The sequence below is a fragment of the Hyaena hyaena genome, unplaced genomic scaffold (genome assembly GCF_003009895.1).
Source record: "Hyaena hyaena isolate Hyena2069 unplaced genomic scaffold, ASM300989v1 scaffold_639, whole genome shotgun sequence".
NCBI classification, from domain to species: Eukaryota; Metazoa; Chordata; class Mammalia; order Carnivora; family Hyaenidae; genus Hyaena; species Hyaena hyaena.
The window spans coordinates 253178-270142 of NW_024081271.1; the positions used below are offsets into that span (position 1 = coordinate 253178).

Genomic DNA, 16965 nt, shown 5'->3' on the forward strand with positions numbered 1-16965 from the left:
TTGGTGTCATCTGTATTTGCCCCTGGGCTGGTGTGGCTAGGGTAAACATGGGTTACTTATTGAATTGAACTTTTAACCTAGGAAATATGGGGTAAGTATAATTGTTGGCATAATCAGTATAGTGGACTGGGTTTCCTAGAAAGCCAATTCTGAATGGAGATTAGCATGTAAGAGGTTTATTAGAGAGTGCTCTTGGGGTCAACAGCTGGAGAAGGGAAGGGAAGGGAAGGCAGAGAAGGAAGCAGGTTCCAGCAGAGGCAATGAAATGAAGATTCACCAGAGCAGATGTGGTATGCGAAGTTTTGAAGCTGGGATAACCTTTTTATTTGTCTTGAGTTGAGATTTGCAGCTTTCAACCAGCCATCAAATGAGTCTATGCCTGAAAGAGTACTTCAGCTTAGGTAAGGTGGCTCTTTTCAGTAAGGCAATTCTCATAATGAGTAATAAATCCTTCATTCCTAAAGGAGAATATGCCACATTACAGTGTCTACCACCATAGTGATGTAATTCTGGCTTGAAATTGTTTATTTGTTTGTTTAAAAAAATGAAGGATTGGAAGAAAATTCTGGATTCAATATCCAGTTAAGAGTAAAATCCTTTCCAACCTAGTACTTGCTCTTACTATGGGCACTCTGTAGGGGAAACGACCCCATGAACATGAATTAAAAGAACTGTGCATTATAAAGCTATAACACAGGGAGTTCTGGTATTTTTTTCCAAGGATTCTCTTACCTGAATATGACACTAAGGGTGGGAGCATCCTTCTTGTTTTTTTTCCCCCCCTGTATGAAAGAGGGAAAACATGAAATGTTTCATAAATGTTTCAGGTACTATGTGTTTCATTGTCATACCTTATGTATTAGTTTTGGAAAGAATTTTAAAATTCCAAAGAATACTCTTGGATTTGTTTTTTTTTTTTTTACCTCAAGGAGGATTCCAAGGTAAGAAGAAATATCTGTACCTCTCCCCAATCTCCCTACTTCTTTTTCTCACATTAAACCAAGAGAAATGAAGGGAGGGAAAGGGAGAGGAAGGCTATAAGTAGGACCAAAATTGTGGTGTTAGCAGAAGGACAGGATAGTAAGGGCATTCTTCCAAGTAGATGATGGAAGTTGTTTGTCTTTGATCTTTTGTGGGCTGCCTTCCTGATGATACTTTTATCTTGATGACACATTATGTATAGCTAAGATGTACACTAGCCTGTGGATACAGACCCTAGCAGTTAAAGCCTATATCCAGCAGGGCAGCCCGTGTTCACTGTGCAGAGACTCAACATGTGGGTTCTGGGGCCAGACTGTCTTGTTTCGAATACCAGCTTCACTTCCTGCTGACTGTATGGTCTTGGGCAAGGGGCTTAACCTCTCTGGTTCTTAGTTTTCTGATCTATATAGTGGGTCGATAATAATACCTCAAGGATGTGTTGTTGAGAATTGAATGAATTAGCTCTGTAAAATCAGTTTGAATATAATAAATACTTGAAAAATACTAGCTATTATTTGCCTTGTGGGGCTATCTTCCCTGTTGCCTGGGTTTCCTTCCTTGACAGATAACTTTAATATCACATACAATGCTCCTATATACCCAAACCTTCCACTCAGGGTCAGAAGTTCAGGGTCAGAATGTTTTTGGCCACTGCCTTCTCTTCCCATTATCTAAGCAAGTGTACAGAGGCAACCATATATTCTTTTTTTTTTTTTTTTTTAAATATTTTTTATTTATTTCTAGGAGAGAGAGAGACAGCGTGAGCAGGGGAGGGTCAGAGAGAGAGGGAGTCACAGACTGAAACAGGCTCCAGACTCTGAGCTGGCAGTCAGCACAGAGCCCGACGCGGGGCCCAAACCCACGAACCGCGAGATCATGACCTAAGCGAAAGTTGGACGCTCAACCGACTAAGCCACCCAGGCGCCCCAGCAACCATATATTCTTACTTCCTACATATATTCTAACGCAAATAATTTCCTAGTTAATCTTCACCCATAATTTTCTATCCTTAAAAGGATCATGTCTATTCCTAAACTACAGATGGGGTCATTTCCAAGTCTTATAATAAGATCTTTTTTCAAGTATAGATTTCCCCTTAAATCTCTCAATCTCTCCCTGCCTCATCTTGATTATCTTGGAAGATGAATTTTTAATGAAAAAAAAAAAAAGAAGGCAGAGATTAGAGGTAGGGGCCCTCATACTAGACTAATTTTTTCCTTGATCCTTCATTCTCAATAATCCCTCAAGCCCTTTTCCCTCTTTCCTAGTCTCTCTTCTCTTTCTTCCTATTCTCCTTCAAGGAAGAAAGAGCCAAGCTGGAGAGCAGCATGTGAGACCATGAAGGATGAAATTCATTTTCATCAACAGAAACAGAGTAGAATGAAAGACTTTAAAAAGCAGACATGGGAGCTGGTGATCTTGACCTCCTTTGACCTCAAATCTTGAAGCTGAGGAAATGTACAAAAATATACTTTAGTTTTCAGTGACAATTTTATACTTGTATAACAGTTTGTATTATTTAGTGATAGAATTATTCCTTTCATTAGACTGTAGGTTTTTCCTCTGTAAAATATGTACCAGTTAATTAATTTTTGAGCAAGTGTGTTTATGCCAGGCACCACCCTAAGTGCTGGAGATACAGTTGTGAGTGAACAAAAATAGACGTCAACGCTCTTATGGAGCTTATGTTCTTGGGAGAGGAGATAGTGAGTAGGTCAACAAATACATCTATGTTGGGTAGTGATAAGAAGGAAAAACAAAGTGGTGTTAGATAAGTAAATACAAAAAAAAAAGAAGAAAATAAAGAAGAGAAAGAACAGAAAATGAAGTAGGATGAGGGGACAGGTGGTGACAGATAAATGTAGGTATGTGCAATGTTGGATGGGGTGCTCTCCTTTCTGAAAGGGTTTTACTTGAGTTAAGACCTGAACAGCATAAGGGATGTGGCTCTGGGCAAAGGGCATGGCAAATGCTTGACACTAAGTCTTTAAATTCAGTGATATAGGAACCTTTAGTTTGATTAAAAACAACATTACTAAGCTGAAAGAGATAAAAGAAACACAAACAAAAGTTTCTCTTGTCATTGTCACCAGGTGAACTTTGAGAAGGAATACCTAGGATTTCTCCGGAAATCAGATTTTCCCTGTGTATATGTTGGTCACGTCCATAGTGAGGTAGTTAACATTTACAGGCCACTTATTAGAATATGTTGATGACCATTACAATCTTAGAAAGTTCCTCTTTTCTGTATTCATTCCTTATGCCACCTTGTGAAAGAATAAAATATAAGGCTGGATATGATTCATCATCCTTAATATTCCTACGTTTGGGTATGGAGATTTGGTGCCTAAAGCTTTTGTATTTGTTTGGGGAAAAAAATACAGGCCTTTATTTCTTCATTAAAAAAATTTTTTTAAGAGCAACAAGAACACCCTAAACCCAGTAGAAGAGGAGAAATAGTAAAAATTAGAGAAGAAATAAACAACATAGAGACCAAAGAAACCATTGAACAGATCAATGAAACCAAGAGTTGGTTTTTTAAAAAATAAACAAAATTGACAAACCTCTAGCCAGGCTTATCAAAAAGAAAAGAGAGAGCACCCAAATAGACAAAATTATGAATGAAGATGGACTTATTACACCCAACACCTAAGAAATACAAGCAATTATCAGGGAATACTATGAAAAATTATATGCCAACAAATTGGACAACTTAGAAGAGATGGACAAATTCCTAAACACACACTCACTACCAAAATTCACACGAGAAGAAATAGAAAACCTGAACAGACCCATAATGAGTGAAGAAATCGAATCAGTTATCAAAAATCTCCCAACAAATAAGAGCCCTGGACCTGATGGCTTCCCTGGGGAATTCTACCAGACATTTAAAACAGAATTAATCCCAATTCTTCTCAAGCTATTCCAAAAAATAGAAATCGAAGGAAAACTCCCGGACTCATTTTATGAAGCCAGCATCACTCTGATTCCCAAGCCAGACAGAGATGCAGCAAAAAAAGAGAACTATAGGCCAATATCCTTGATGAATACGGATGCAAAAATTCTCAACAAGATCCTTGCAAATCGAATCCAGCAGCATATCAAAAGAATCATCCACCAAGATCAAGTGGGATTCATTCCTGGGTTACAGGGCTGGTTCAACATTCGCAAATCAATCAATGTGATCCATCATATCAATAAAAGAAAAGATAAAAACCATATGATCCTGTCAATAGATGCAGAAAAAGCATTTGACAAAATACAGCATCCCTTCTTAATAAAGACTCTCGAGAAAGTTGGGATAGAAGGAACCTACTTAAACATCATCAAAGCCATCTATGAGAAGCCTTCAGCTAACATCATCCTCAACGGGGAAAAACTGAGAGCTTTCCCCCTGAGATCAGGAACACGACAGGGATGTCCACTCTCACCACTGTTGTTTAACATAGTGCTGGAAGTCCTAGCATCAGCCATCAGACAACAAAAGGAAATCAAAGGCATCAGAATTGGCAAAGAGGAAGTCAAACTTTCACTCTTCGCAGATGACATGATACTCTACATAGAAAACCCGACAGACTCCACCAGAAGCCTACTAGAACTGATCCAAGAATTCAGCCAAGTTGCAGGGTACAAAATCAACGTACAGAAATCGGTTGCATTTTTATACACCAATAATGAAGCAACAGAAAGAGAAATCAAGAAACTGATCCCATTCACAATTGCACAAAAAACCATAAAATACCTCGGAATAAACCTAACCAAGGATACAAGAGATCTGTATGATGAAAACTATAGAAAACTTATGAAGGAAATTGAAGAAGACACAAAGAAATGGAAAAACATTCCATGCTCATGGATAGGAAGAATAAATATAGTTAAGATGTCATTACTACCTAAAGCACTCTACACATTCAATGCAATTCCAATCAAAATTGCACCAGCATACTTCTCAAAACTAGAACAAACTATCCAAAAATTTGTATGGAACCACAAAAGACCCCGAATAGCCAAAGTAATACTGAAAAATAAAACCAAAACGGGAGGTATCACCATCCCAGACTTCAGCCTCTACTACAAAGCTGTCATCCTCAAGACAGTATGGTATTGGCACAAAAACAGACACATAGACCAATGGAACAGAATTGAGAACTCAGAAGTGGACCCAAAAGTATACAGCCAACTGATCTTTGACAAAGCAGGAAAGAATATCCAATGGAAAAAAGACAGCCTTTTTAACAGATGGTGTTGGGAGAACTGGACAGCAACATGCAGAAGAATGAAACTAGATCATTTTCTCACACCATGCACAAAAATCAACTCAAAATGGATAAAGGACCTGAACGTGAGACAGGAAACTATCAACACCCTAGAGGAGAAAGCAGGAAACAACCTCCTTGACCTCCACCGCAGCAACTTCTTACTTGACACATCCCCAAAAGCAAGGGAATCAAGAGCAAAAATAAACTGTTGGGACCTCATCAAGATTAAAAGCTTCTGCACAGCCAAGGAAACAACCCAGAAAATTAATAGGCAACCAACGGAATGGGAAAAGATAGTTGCAAATGACATATCAGATAAAGGGTTAATATCCAGAATCTATAAGGAACTCACCAAACTACACGCCCGAAAAACAAACAACCCAGTGAAGAAATGGGCAGAAGACATGAACAGACACTTCTCCAAAGAGGACATCCAGATGGCCAACAGACACATGAAACGATGCTCAGCATCCCTCCTCATCAGGGAAATACAAATCAAAACCACACTGAGATACCACCTCACGCCAGTCAGAGTGGCTAAAATGAGCAAATCAGAGAACTCTAGATGCTGGCGAGGATGTGGAGAAACGGGCACCCTCCTACACTGTTGGTGGGAATGTAAACTGGTACAGCCCCTCTGGAAAACAGTGTGGAGGTTCCTCAGGAAACTAACAATAGAACTCCCTTATGACCCAGCAATAGCACTGCTAGGAATTTACCCAAGGGATACAGAAATGCTGAGGCATAGGAGCACATGTACCCCAATGTTCATAGCAGCACTCTCCACAATAGCTAAAACATGGAAAGAGCCTAAGTGTCCATCAACAGATGAATGGATCAAGAAGATGTGGTTTATCTATACCATGGAATACTACATGGCAATGAGAAACAATGAAATCTGGCCACGTGTAGCAACATGGATAGACCTTGAGGGTGTTATGCTGAGCGAAATAAGTCAGGCAGAGAAGGACAAATATCATATGTTTGTAGGTATAGGAGGATCAGGAGGAACTTGACGGAGGACCATGGGGGAGATGAAGGGGGGAAATGGTGGGGGAAAGGGAGAGAGGCAAACCATGAAACTCTTGAATGCTGAGAAACAAACTGAGGACTGATGGATGTGGGGGGTAGGGAGGAGATGGGCATGGAGGAGGGCACTTGTGGGAATGAGCACTGGGTGTTATATGGAAACCAATTTGACAATAAACTATTTGTAAAAAAAAAAAAAAAAAAAAATTTTTAGGTCTTTATTTTTGAGAGAGACAGAGTGCGAGCTGGAGGGGAACAGAGAGAGAGGGACACACAGGATCTGAAGCAGGCTCCAGGCTCCAAGGTGTCAGCACAGAGCCTGACATGGGGCTCGAACCCACAAACCGCAAGATCATGACTTGAACTGAAGTTAGACGCTTAACCAACTGAGACATCCAGGCACCCCTCATTATTTTTAAAACCTACTGTTCAAAATTGCAGAAACAAGAAGAAACCAAATTGGTGGCACTGGAACTAGCCATTCCAGTGACTTTTATGGAAGTTCTTGTTTTATCTGTGTATAGTCTGTTCCACAGGGTTACATAGGTCTAGGATTTGTTCATCCTTCAAACTTACCTCCCTCTGGTGGCCACTCTGACATCCAAAAATCCCCATGTCTTTCCATCAAAATCTCCCACAGGAGATAGAGGGCTTGCTGAGTTAAATTTTTATGGTAAATTCCCTTTGTATGTTTATATCTCATTATGCCGTGAGTTCTTACTGTGTTGTTTTCAATCATCCCAAACACATGCAACATAAGGCTAAATATTTTTTTTTTCTGCTGTGATACTCATGCATCTATGAAATAAAGAGTGCAACCATTTGGGAATGGACGGACCTTTTAGATTTGCAGTCCAGACTCCAGATTTATCTTTGGAGCAGGCAGAATGCCCAGTTTATGTTGTACTTTGTTTCTAGGCTGTTTTGCCTTGGCTAAAGTAGTTTTCAGTGGATGAAATAGCTTGTGCTGTAGCTTCTTGCTTAGAATTTTGGTTTTAAGGCCTATAAGAGAGGGAAAAATCATCCTACATTTCTACTCTATGGCCACCAGATGGGACCCATTTTAGTGATGGTTTGAGAGCAACGGTAGAAGAAACAGGTCTGAGAATCATAGAACAGAGGTGTTTTCTGCTGAAGGAGAGGGTGGACACACTTTTATTCTCTGCAGTTTTTTATCTCTGCCCCAAGCTTCCACAGCTTCCAATGAAGCTTTGCAAACCAATTTCATTTTTAAACATGCATCCAGAGTAGGAGTTCTGGTGGGTTTATAATAGGTCTAAGATGTCTGTAGGGTACAAGAGTATGAAAAGAAAAGAAAACAAAAGTGGTGGAAGCAAGAAAGCAAGCAAGAGAGAGTGAAGAAGCAAAAAGGATTATGAAATTCGTCCCCTTTATATTGTACAAATATATTTGAGGAAGATGATCCCTGAAGAGGAGAAACACAAGTGAAGACAGAGGCTGTGGTGGAGGTGGTGATGGAGGTAGTGAAGATGCAGATAGAGGCCGTGGTGCAGGAGGTGGAGGATGTGATGGTGGAGAAGGAGATAGAGGTGAAGGATGTAGCAGAGGAAGAGGAAGAAGTAGTGCAAGAGGTTATGGAAGCGGGACAAGTGGTCAAGTTGGAGATGGAGGGGGTGGAAGAGATGGTGGTGAAAACAGTGGAGTTGAGGCAGCAGAGATGGTGGTGGAGGTAGTGGTGATATCGTGGCGGTAAAGGTTGTGGTTGAGGTGCTGGAGGAGATGGAGATGGTAATGAAAGTGGTGAAGGTGAGGTGGTGGTAGAAGAGTTAGTGGACAGGATGTTGGGGGGAATAGAGGTGGTGGAGGTAGGAACCAAGAAGGTGAAGGAAGCAGTCACATTAGTAGAGGAGGTGAGGACATTGGTGGAGATGGTGACAGAAGTATTGTATTAGATATGATGGAGGAGGCTGGAGGAGTGGTGTAGGAGCTTGTGGAGGAGGTAGACGCGCAGTGGGATACCTGTCTTGGTAGCTGAGGTGGTGGATGTGGGAGAAACTACTGGGTTGTACAAATAATCAATCCTAACAGAAGGCAGAGTGAAATATGTGCACCAATGCGTGGGACAACAAGCAGCCATTTTTTAAAACTTTTTTTTTTTTTTTAAGTTTATTTCTTGGGGCGCCTGGGTGGCTTAGTCGGTTAAGCGTCCGACTTTCGCTTAGGTCATGATCTCGCGGTTCGTGGGTTCGAGCCCCACGTTGGGCTCTGTGCCGACTGCCAGCTCAGAGCCGTGAGCCTGTTTCAGAGTCTGTGACTCCCTCTCTCTCTGACCCTCCCCTGCTCACGCTGTCTCTCTCTCTCTCCTAGAAATAAATAAAAATTAAAAAAAATAAAAAATAAAAAAAAGTTTATTTCTGAATGAGAGAGAGAGAGGCAGAGAGAGAGGGAGACAGAATCCCAAGCAGGCCCTGTGCTGTGAGTGTAGAGCCTGATGTGGGCCTTGAACTAAAAAACTGAGATCATGACCTGAGCTGAAATCAAGAGTCAAATGCTTAACTGACTGAGCCACCCAGGTACCCCAAGCAGCCATTTGTAATACTTTTTTCTTTGTAATGTTTCTGCAGAGGGCTCTCAGACATTTTTACCTTTGGGTCTAAAATTCTTATTTTCTTAAATGACTCGGACAGCAGTTGAACAACATTAGTGACCATTAATTCTCACTCTGATGCCTTGTATGTGCTAGACTGGATCAAGCATAGGCAATCAAAAGTCAAAAATACTTAGTTCCTGGGATACCTGGGTGGCTCAGTCGGTTAAACGTCTAACTTTGGCTCAGGTCATGATCTCATGGTTCGTGAGTTTGAGCCCTGCATGTGGCTCACTGCTGTGAGCACAGAGCTTGCTTCAGATCCTCTGTTCCCCTCTCTCTACCTGTCCCCAGCTCATTCTCTCTGTCTCTGTCAAAATAAATAAATAAACTTAAAATAAAAAAAATACTTAGTTCCTGTTTTCATTGAGGATAGACCTATTAAAAGACAATTATAATACAGTGAAATTAAATGCAATGATAGAGATGTTAAACAGAGAGGAGTGATAGACAACCAAGGTGGGTGGTGTTGGGGCTGAGGGAAGCTTCTTGGAACAGGTAGCACCATAAGGATGAGAGAATTGGAGATTGGTTGGCTGAAGGGGAAGATGGGCATTAGTGGCAAAACTAACTCTCTGAATGACTTTCCTTCCTGTCTACCTAGGTATGTAAAGTTCCTTGCCTTATCTTGGTGTGTAAAATCAGGTTTGAAAGTTCCCATGGAAGTGAAAAGTAAATCATAAGTGACATTGGGGTCTTTGGGTGCTTTGTCATGGCATGTTCTGAAGTAGAGAGAGAAGGATGAATCTCAGAGCTGGTGCCATCAAATTCTTCAACCCCACCCATTCTCTGAGCTTAAGAAGTGAGTGGGAAGACAGCATTTGAATTGTTTTTCCTATCAGAGGAAGCAGGACAAACAGCATTTAGGCTGTGATGGGTGGGCGGGCAGACATGCAGTATCTGTGTAGAAGATGGGGTGCTTACTCAGAGAAGACCTGATATTCAAGAAAAAGTCAGCCAAAAATATGAGTCACTCATTAGCCTCTTTAAAAGATGGAACATGCCAAGGCAGAGAATGGAAATAGACTCTTTTATTAACTTGGATTAGGATGTACCCTTAGATATAACATGTCTCTAGCAATGAAAAAAAATTCTCTAAAAAAAAAAAATCCATAGATCTCCTCGGCCTAGTTAACATATATAATATTTTAGAGAGCAAGCAGATAGCCCATGGTTTGGTCAAAGGAATGACTCCAGAAGAATGCATGAGGTATATTTGAATAGAGAGTTTTCAAGGTTGTTTTTTTAAATAGAGAACTTATTAAAGTCTATGAAATAGGCTTCAGAAAATTGAGTTCCTAGAACAAATACTGCAACTGACTATTCAGAGACCATGAAGAGCTAGCTTGCATACCTACCCCTCGGCCACAAGTTGCCCGGCAAAGGAGGAGGAGTGAGGGAGAGGTCAGTGCATCTTTGGGCTGTGGGGCCTCCACAGTAAACAAAAAGGATGTGCCAAGGAGGTTGAATAGTGGCTTGATGCCATTTATGCAGAATTTCCAAATCAGGGAAGGCAGATCACTTGTCCAAAACTCGGTGCATTGGCCCACCTACCCTGGAAAGCAGGCTATGGATTGCACAAGATAAAATACTAGAAGCTGACCTCTGAACCACTTATTTAAATTCATTTCTAGCTGATTCTTTCCAAATAGCAATTGAGTTTGACTATTGTGTTCAGCCATCTGCAGTCCATGTTTATAATTGTTCATGCTATCATTGTCTCTGAAATTTTCCCGGTTAATATTATTAAGGGGTGGATATATGATTTCCTGGGTGGTTCAACTCCCTCTTCTGGTCCGTTTTGATAAGAACGTGCCTACCTGCTTCACCAAAGGGCTTTCACTGACGTTTTGAATTTTTCCTTGTGGGGAAATACTATAGGAGACAGAACCACTCTACTGGTTGCCTTTCAGATATAGAATTCTGTTTAATTTGCAAAAACTATTTATAAATTCTAACTATTAACTCAGCCTTTCTTGCTGGCCTCACAAAAGCAGCTCTTAGGAAATAAAGCATCTGGGACCCAGTGGGAAAGATTCCAAGCTCGTTCTGCCAAATCTCCTGAGTTATCCTGACTCCCACCTGAGATTTTGGGATTTTCTATTAAGAAGGGGAGGGAGACATTGGCCCCATTTGGAACATTGATGATAGGGAGTAAATAGACTTGTCTGTTTTTAGAAGATAATTGTGGGTTATGAAACAAAGCTAAGTAGGCAGCAAAATCCTACGCAGATTACAAAAGACGTTTTACATCTCTGAGTTAGCACACGTAATTTTAGGCCCTGGAGCAATGTCTGGTGGACCAGTTGAACGTGCTAGGGCAATTGTTTAATGGATCCAAGAGACGGTTGGAGTTAGGTCATGGATTATAGATTCCTAGAACTGGGAAGGCCTTTAGAGATTTTCTAAGTAACCCCTTTTACTTTATTACTGAGGAAACTGGAGCTCAGAGAAGCTTGGCTATTTTAATGATTATCAGAGAGGCTAAAGCCTAGATTTCCTGATCCCTAGCACCGTGACAGATCAAGACTTGCAGAAGTCTTGATCAAGTTAGTCAAAGTCTCTGAGCTTTTGTTTCTTATTTGTAAAATTAAAAAAAAAATTCATGGGTTTTGTGCCACATGTAGTCCTGAGTGCAAGGGAGACATTTAATAAATGTTTGTTCTTGGGACACATGGATGGCTCAGTCGGATAAGCATCGACTTTGGCTCAGGTCATGATCTCATGGCTCGTGGGTTTGAGCCCCACATCTGGCTCTGTGCTGACAGCTTGGAGTCCGGAGCCTGCTTCAGATTCTGTGTCTTCCTCTCTCTCTGCCCCTCCCCTGCTCATGCTCTGTCTCTCTCTCTTTCAAAATAAAATAAACATTTAAAAAATCCTGAAAAAATGTTTTTTTCTCTCTCTTGCTTGTGTAATAAAATTTCTGAATATGCTGGTTTATAATTAGTTCAGGGAAAATTATTTTAACTGCTTTTTTTTGTTTATGATGATAACACATATTCATTGTAGAGAATCAACAATGTTGAAAATTAGGAGGTTCCTTGAATGCCTACCATCCAGATAAAACTATTCTGCATACTTTTACAACATTGTTCCAGTCATCTCTCTATTTCTCTATGTATATATTTGTATTTATAATTCTACTAAAATGAAATCATAATACAAACACCCTTTTGAAATCTACTCAGCAAGAGGTCAGTTCAAAGAAAATGCTGATAGATATTTTCTGCCAGATCTGGGGGCATTTTTAGTCCCAAATGTATGACACAGTGGATGACACAATCTCATCTCACAGATTAAAACTTTGCTATGACCTGATTTGTACTCTTCTCCCCAGGAGAGAGAGAGAGAGAGAGAGAGAAAGAGAGAGAGAAATGCCACTGAGTGTATACAATGTCATTTCTGGAGTTGGTGAAAAATTTGCCAACCAAGGAAGTCTGCTTTTATTTATCTTAATAAAAGGTGGGGTGAATAAATGATATCTACTCCCCATCTCCTTGAGGTCCCTTAATCTCCTCAGTTTGACCCTTTCCTCATCTTCCATAGGACTCATCCATGGGAGGGCACAGACTGTCGTGTGCTTTAGCCCATTGGGTCTTGCTGACCTGGAGCTATGGGCAACCACTGTTTTTGTTTAGATCAATCTCCTTGATGACCCAGTGGCTTCCCCTGTAACACAGAGGGATGATAGCCATGTTCTATCCTTTACCTGCTTCTCAGCTTTATCTGTGTTCTCTTTCTTTGGGCCTGTGCTTGTGGTGACCTGAGTGGTAATTTAGCACCAAATATTAAGAAGGCATGCAGACCGATTCTCCCACGAGTTTATAACCTAATATCATGATGTGCCCATTCACATCAGTGCTCATTAGTAGAAAATACAACTAATTGAAAGTCTTTGGGTGTTGGAAGTCTTGGATCCTACTGAGCAGATGAAAACCTTCAGTATTATAGCCTTATATAGGAATATCACACTGACACAGAAAGGTTCTTAGAAGGAGGGATGTTAATCCTCATGTGGTCCCAGAACACCCATATCCTATAAGCAGGACCTGTTTTATGCTTGGAGATCCTGTGATTAGAGTTAGCAATGTCAAAGTAACATTTCCAGGCTGTGTTGTGTTTTTCATTATTGGGCCTAATTCTCCCTAAATCCATCTGAGTTCAGATCTTCCTCCCCGTCTCCCTTCCGCTCACCACAGGAATCTGCACTGATTAATTAGTGTCAGATGCATCAAGGTGGTTTTGTTAGGCAGCTTTCTTCTAGGAAGAGGTGGGCTGAGTACACCCACTCATTTCCCACCATTTCCAGAAGGAGCAGCTTTTAACGATGGCTCTGATGCAGGGCTTCTAACTATGACCTAAAGATGAAAGGCTCATCACCAGTATTATCTGCTCATCAAAAACCAGGCAGCAGGGGTGATGTGCAATCGAGGCTCACTGGCACCTCTAATGCCTGCCCTGAGAGGGTTCTGCCAGGGCCTGCTGTAGAGATGAAGGCATTCTGGAGCCACATGGGGGGTTCTAGAACTTCTGACCCTCTTGTGCCAAGTTTCTGTCATAATTTAAGGTTATCTGGCCATGTTCTCATTAGGAGTAATGGTAAATTTTAAGGAAATATCCTTAAGTTAGAAGTTTAGAATTTTACTTTTTTGAGCTTTTCCAATAGAAACCTATAATCTATGTGGCCTCTGACATCTAAGGAGGATGTGTGTGTGTGTGTGTGTGTGTGCACGTGTGCCTGTACGTGTGTTTTCTCATTCATTGATTACTTTATGCTTTATCCCTAGAGATTGAGAATTACTGCATAAGATGATAAGATGCTCTGGGACAGCCAGAAGGGAAGTGGAAGGCATAGATCTTTGCCTTGGAAATTCTGCAGGAAAATGAAATGGGCTACCCGTATACTTGTATTCATGTGTGCTCATAAATGGACAACCTAGAACTTCTATTTCTAAATTCTGAAGGAAATCCATGACTAACATGTCTTATGTATGACTGAAAGACTGGTGTCACTTCGTAATTAAATGTACTCATCTGTGAGGAAGCTGAATTTGACTGGGACATGTCTGAATTTCCATTGTGCTCCTCCTCCACCCTTGGTTAGCAGTGAGGCTAACAAGTTCCCCAAGGGTCAAGAAAGGAGAGCTAGCTTGTCCCAGAAAAATGTAGACAGAAATTACTTTGTGTGCTAGGTATTTTCCATTTTTTCTCCAGGTCTGCTCTCCATCCTTCTCCACCCACTGATTACATTGGTGGCTCCCTTGCCCTTTGTCTTCCAGTGGGTTTGGCAGGAGGAGGCATCGATGGTATACTGGAAGGCAGGAAGGGAGTAAGATCAGGATATTTATTCTCTTGATTCCCTTCCTGCTAGGTTGCTGTGGATTGGCTGCGTCCAGCTACCTATGACACAGCTGCTGTCAGAAAGTTTTCCTCTCTCCAGACTGAGATAGATGCTTCCTCCTCTTGCCCTTTCAGCTACAGAGAAGTAATAGCTCCCTGCTGTTGCTAGACCTAAGGCTGGTTTCCTTACCCTCTGCCCCTCTTTGTAAATAATCCATTTATTAGACTTTCCTGTGTTACCGTGTTTGATGTGCCATCTCTTTCTTTATGGATCTGGACTATAATACTTGATAAACATTTTATCCTTCAATGACAAGGAACAGAAGCTCATACACCCCAGCTCAAGTACAAAGTGAATTTACTGGAAGGACACAGGGGAGGTAAGGGACATATCCCAAATCACCTGGAAACTCAGTTTCCAAATCCATTTCTTCAGTCTCTGATGGGACTATGTCTTTTCTTATCTTTGCTTTCTCTGTAAATCTGCTTTCTTCTGCTGCCTTCTACATATTGGCATTGTCTCTCTGTCTTAAGGATTTTCCCCCTTTTTTGGCCATGGTATAAACTCTGGCATTGACCCTATTTAACCTTTCAGTTCCGGGAATCCCCACCATTTAACTGTTTCTCAGTGTCCTATTTCAAGGATCCTGCAAGAGGAATTTAGAGTGGCCCCGTTTGAGTTAGGTCCATTTGTGGTCCACTCAGGTGTGTCGGAGGATGGGGTTATGCAAGGACTGCTTTTTTCCAGGGATGTGAACTTTCTTTCGTCCTAGAAAGGTGTGTGGTTGGGGGTAATTGCGAGCATCTCCACACAGTACAGTGAGTCTGTCTTGTGACAAATATCTGATTCAAAGCCTTGGTGAGAATGTTGGCTAATTTAGTCCTTAAATCACTTGGAAAGGCAGATTATCTGCTTCATTCTTTAAATTTTTCAGTGGAGGTGTAACAGAATTCTCGCACAGAGAGTCATGACACTGAAGCCTTTCTTTCCAGGAAGCAACTTTATTCATGCTGGCACTGCTCAGTTGGGTTCATACTCGAAAAACTGAGCCCCAAACACCATGTGGCACAGTTTTTTATATATTTTCTATTTCTTTGTCTCTCATATATGGTAACACACAAACATGCAGTCTGATTAAGTGGTCTTATGTTACAAGGTCATGAGGGATTTGTCACTTCCTGGTATAGCCAGGTTGCCTTGAGGTTTTGTTTTTGTTTTTGTTCTTTTTCCTTGGAGAGGGGACTCTATCACAGAGAGTTGCCTGGATGGCTCAGTCGGTTGATTATCTGACCCTTGATTTTGGTTCAGGTCATGATCTCATAGTGGTGAGATCAAGCCCTGCCTTCGACTCTATGCTGGGGCTGGGGGTGGAGCATGCTTAAGATTATTTCTCTCTTTCTCCCCTGCTTACGTGCTTGCTTTCTCTCCCTCTCTCTCTAAAATTAAAAAAAATTCAGTGGAAAGACATTCGATAATTCCAGAAACCTTGGAAGAGAACTCTTTTGATGATTGTTTTTCTATCTCTAACCTGCTGTGGACTGCTCATTTATTTATTTCTTCTTTCCTGCCTTTAATGGTAACCCATTACTATACACACTGTTCAATGTGACACTAACAGACTCCTTGATGATCATGATTGAAAGTGATTAATGAGATACAGAAATAATGGTGATCTTTCTTTAGGCTCAACATTATATCCTTCCATTGCCAATGCCATGTCCAAGATGGCCAGGAGACTTGTCGTGTACCTCAAGCATGCCTGGGCCAAGGAGCTGGTGTGGGTCTCATCCTTCACCATTGGGGGCCTTGCTATAATTCTGCCTATTGTCAGCCCCTTCACCACATATGCCACCATGATCAACCGAGCCATACCTTACAACTATCCAGTGCCCCTCTGAGATGATGATGGGAATATGCTCAACATGGCCAGCCAACCCCCAGGACCTCCAGGGTCCAATGTTGGAGTGGCTGGATTGAGAGCACCTCTGGTGACATGGAGGAGGTTCCCTCCCCTGTGGCCAATAAAAGGTGAAAAGCAACCCCTGGGGGGAAAAAAGGATAAACATTATATCATATTTGGGAGCAAGTCTGTACTGCTATCAGCTTTCAGTCCCCACTTAAATATGAGCAAAAAACCAAAGATGACAAAACATCTGAGGAAAGCCTCTAACACATGAGAGAGAAGTACAAACAGAAACAAAGTAACTTGTTAGAAACAAAGACTAAACAGGAAAAGAAAATTTAAAAAATTAAGGCCTATCATTAATGTGGGGAGATGAGAAAAGATATGGCCTACACAAAATAGGAAAAGAACACTATTTGCCCATGAAATAAGAAAGAATACCATTTAAAAAGGAATATTCAGTGGATAAAAAATAGACTCTTAGAATTTAAAAATATAATAGCAAAAACGAAAAACTCACTAGAAAGATTAAGGAAAAGGTTGAGTAAATCTCCCTGAAATAAAACAAACATATAAGGAGATGGAAAATAGAGGATGAGATATTAATAAAAATAATTTTAAGGACAGTTTGAGAGGTGCAACATCTGAATAACAAAAGTTCCTGAAGAAAGAAATAGAGAAGACAGAGAGGAGAAACTCATCACCCAAACAATTCAAGAAAAATTGCTCAGGAAGGGCATAATCTTCCAGACTGAAAGGCTCCAACAAGAACCCTCAAAATGATTGGCAAAGAAGAAGTCAAACTTTTACTTTTTGCAGACGACATGATACTCTACATAGAAAA

At 40.9% G+C, this 16965-nt stretch overlaps 1 pseudogene; it reads left to right on the plus strand.

Moving 5' to 3' along the window:
* Positions 1-15942: 15942 nt before the first annotated feature.
* On the plus strand, positions 15943-16195 carry LOC120219700 (annotated as a pseudogene).
* Positions 16196-16965: the final 770 nt, after the last annotated feature.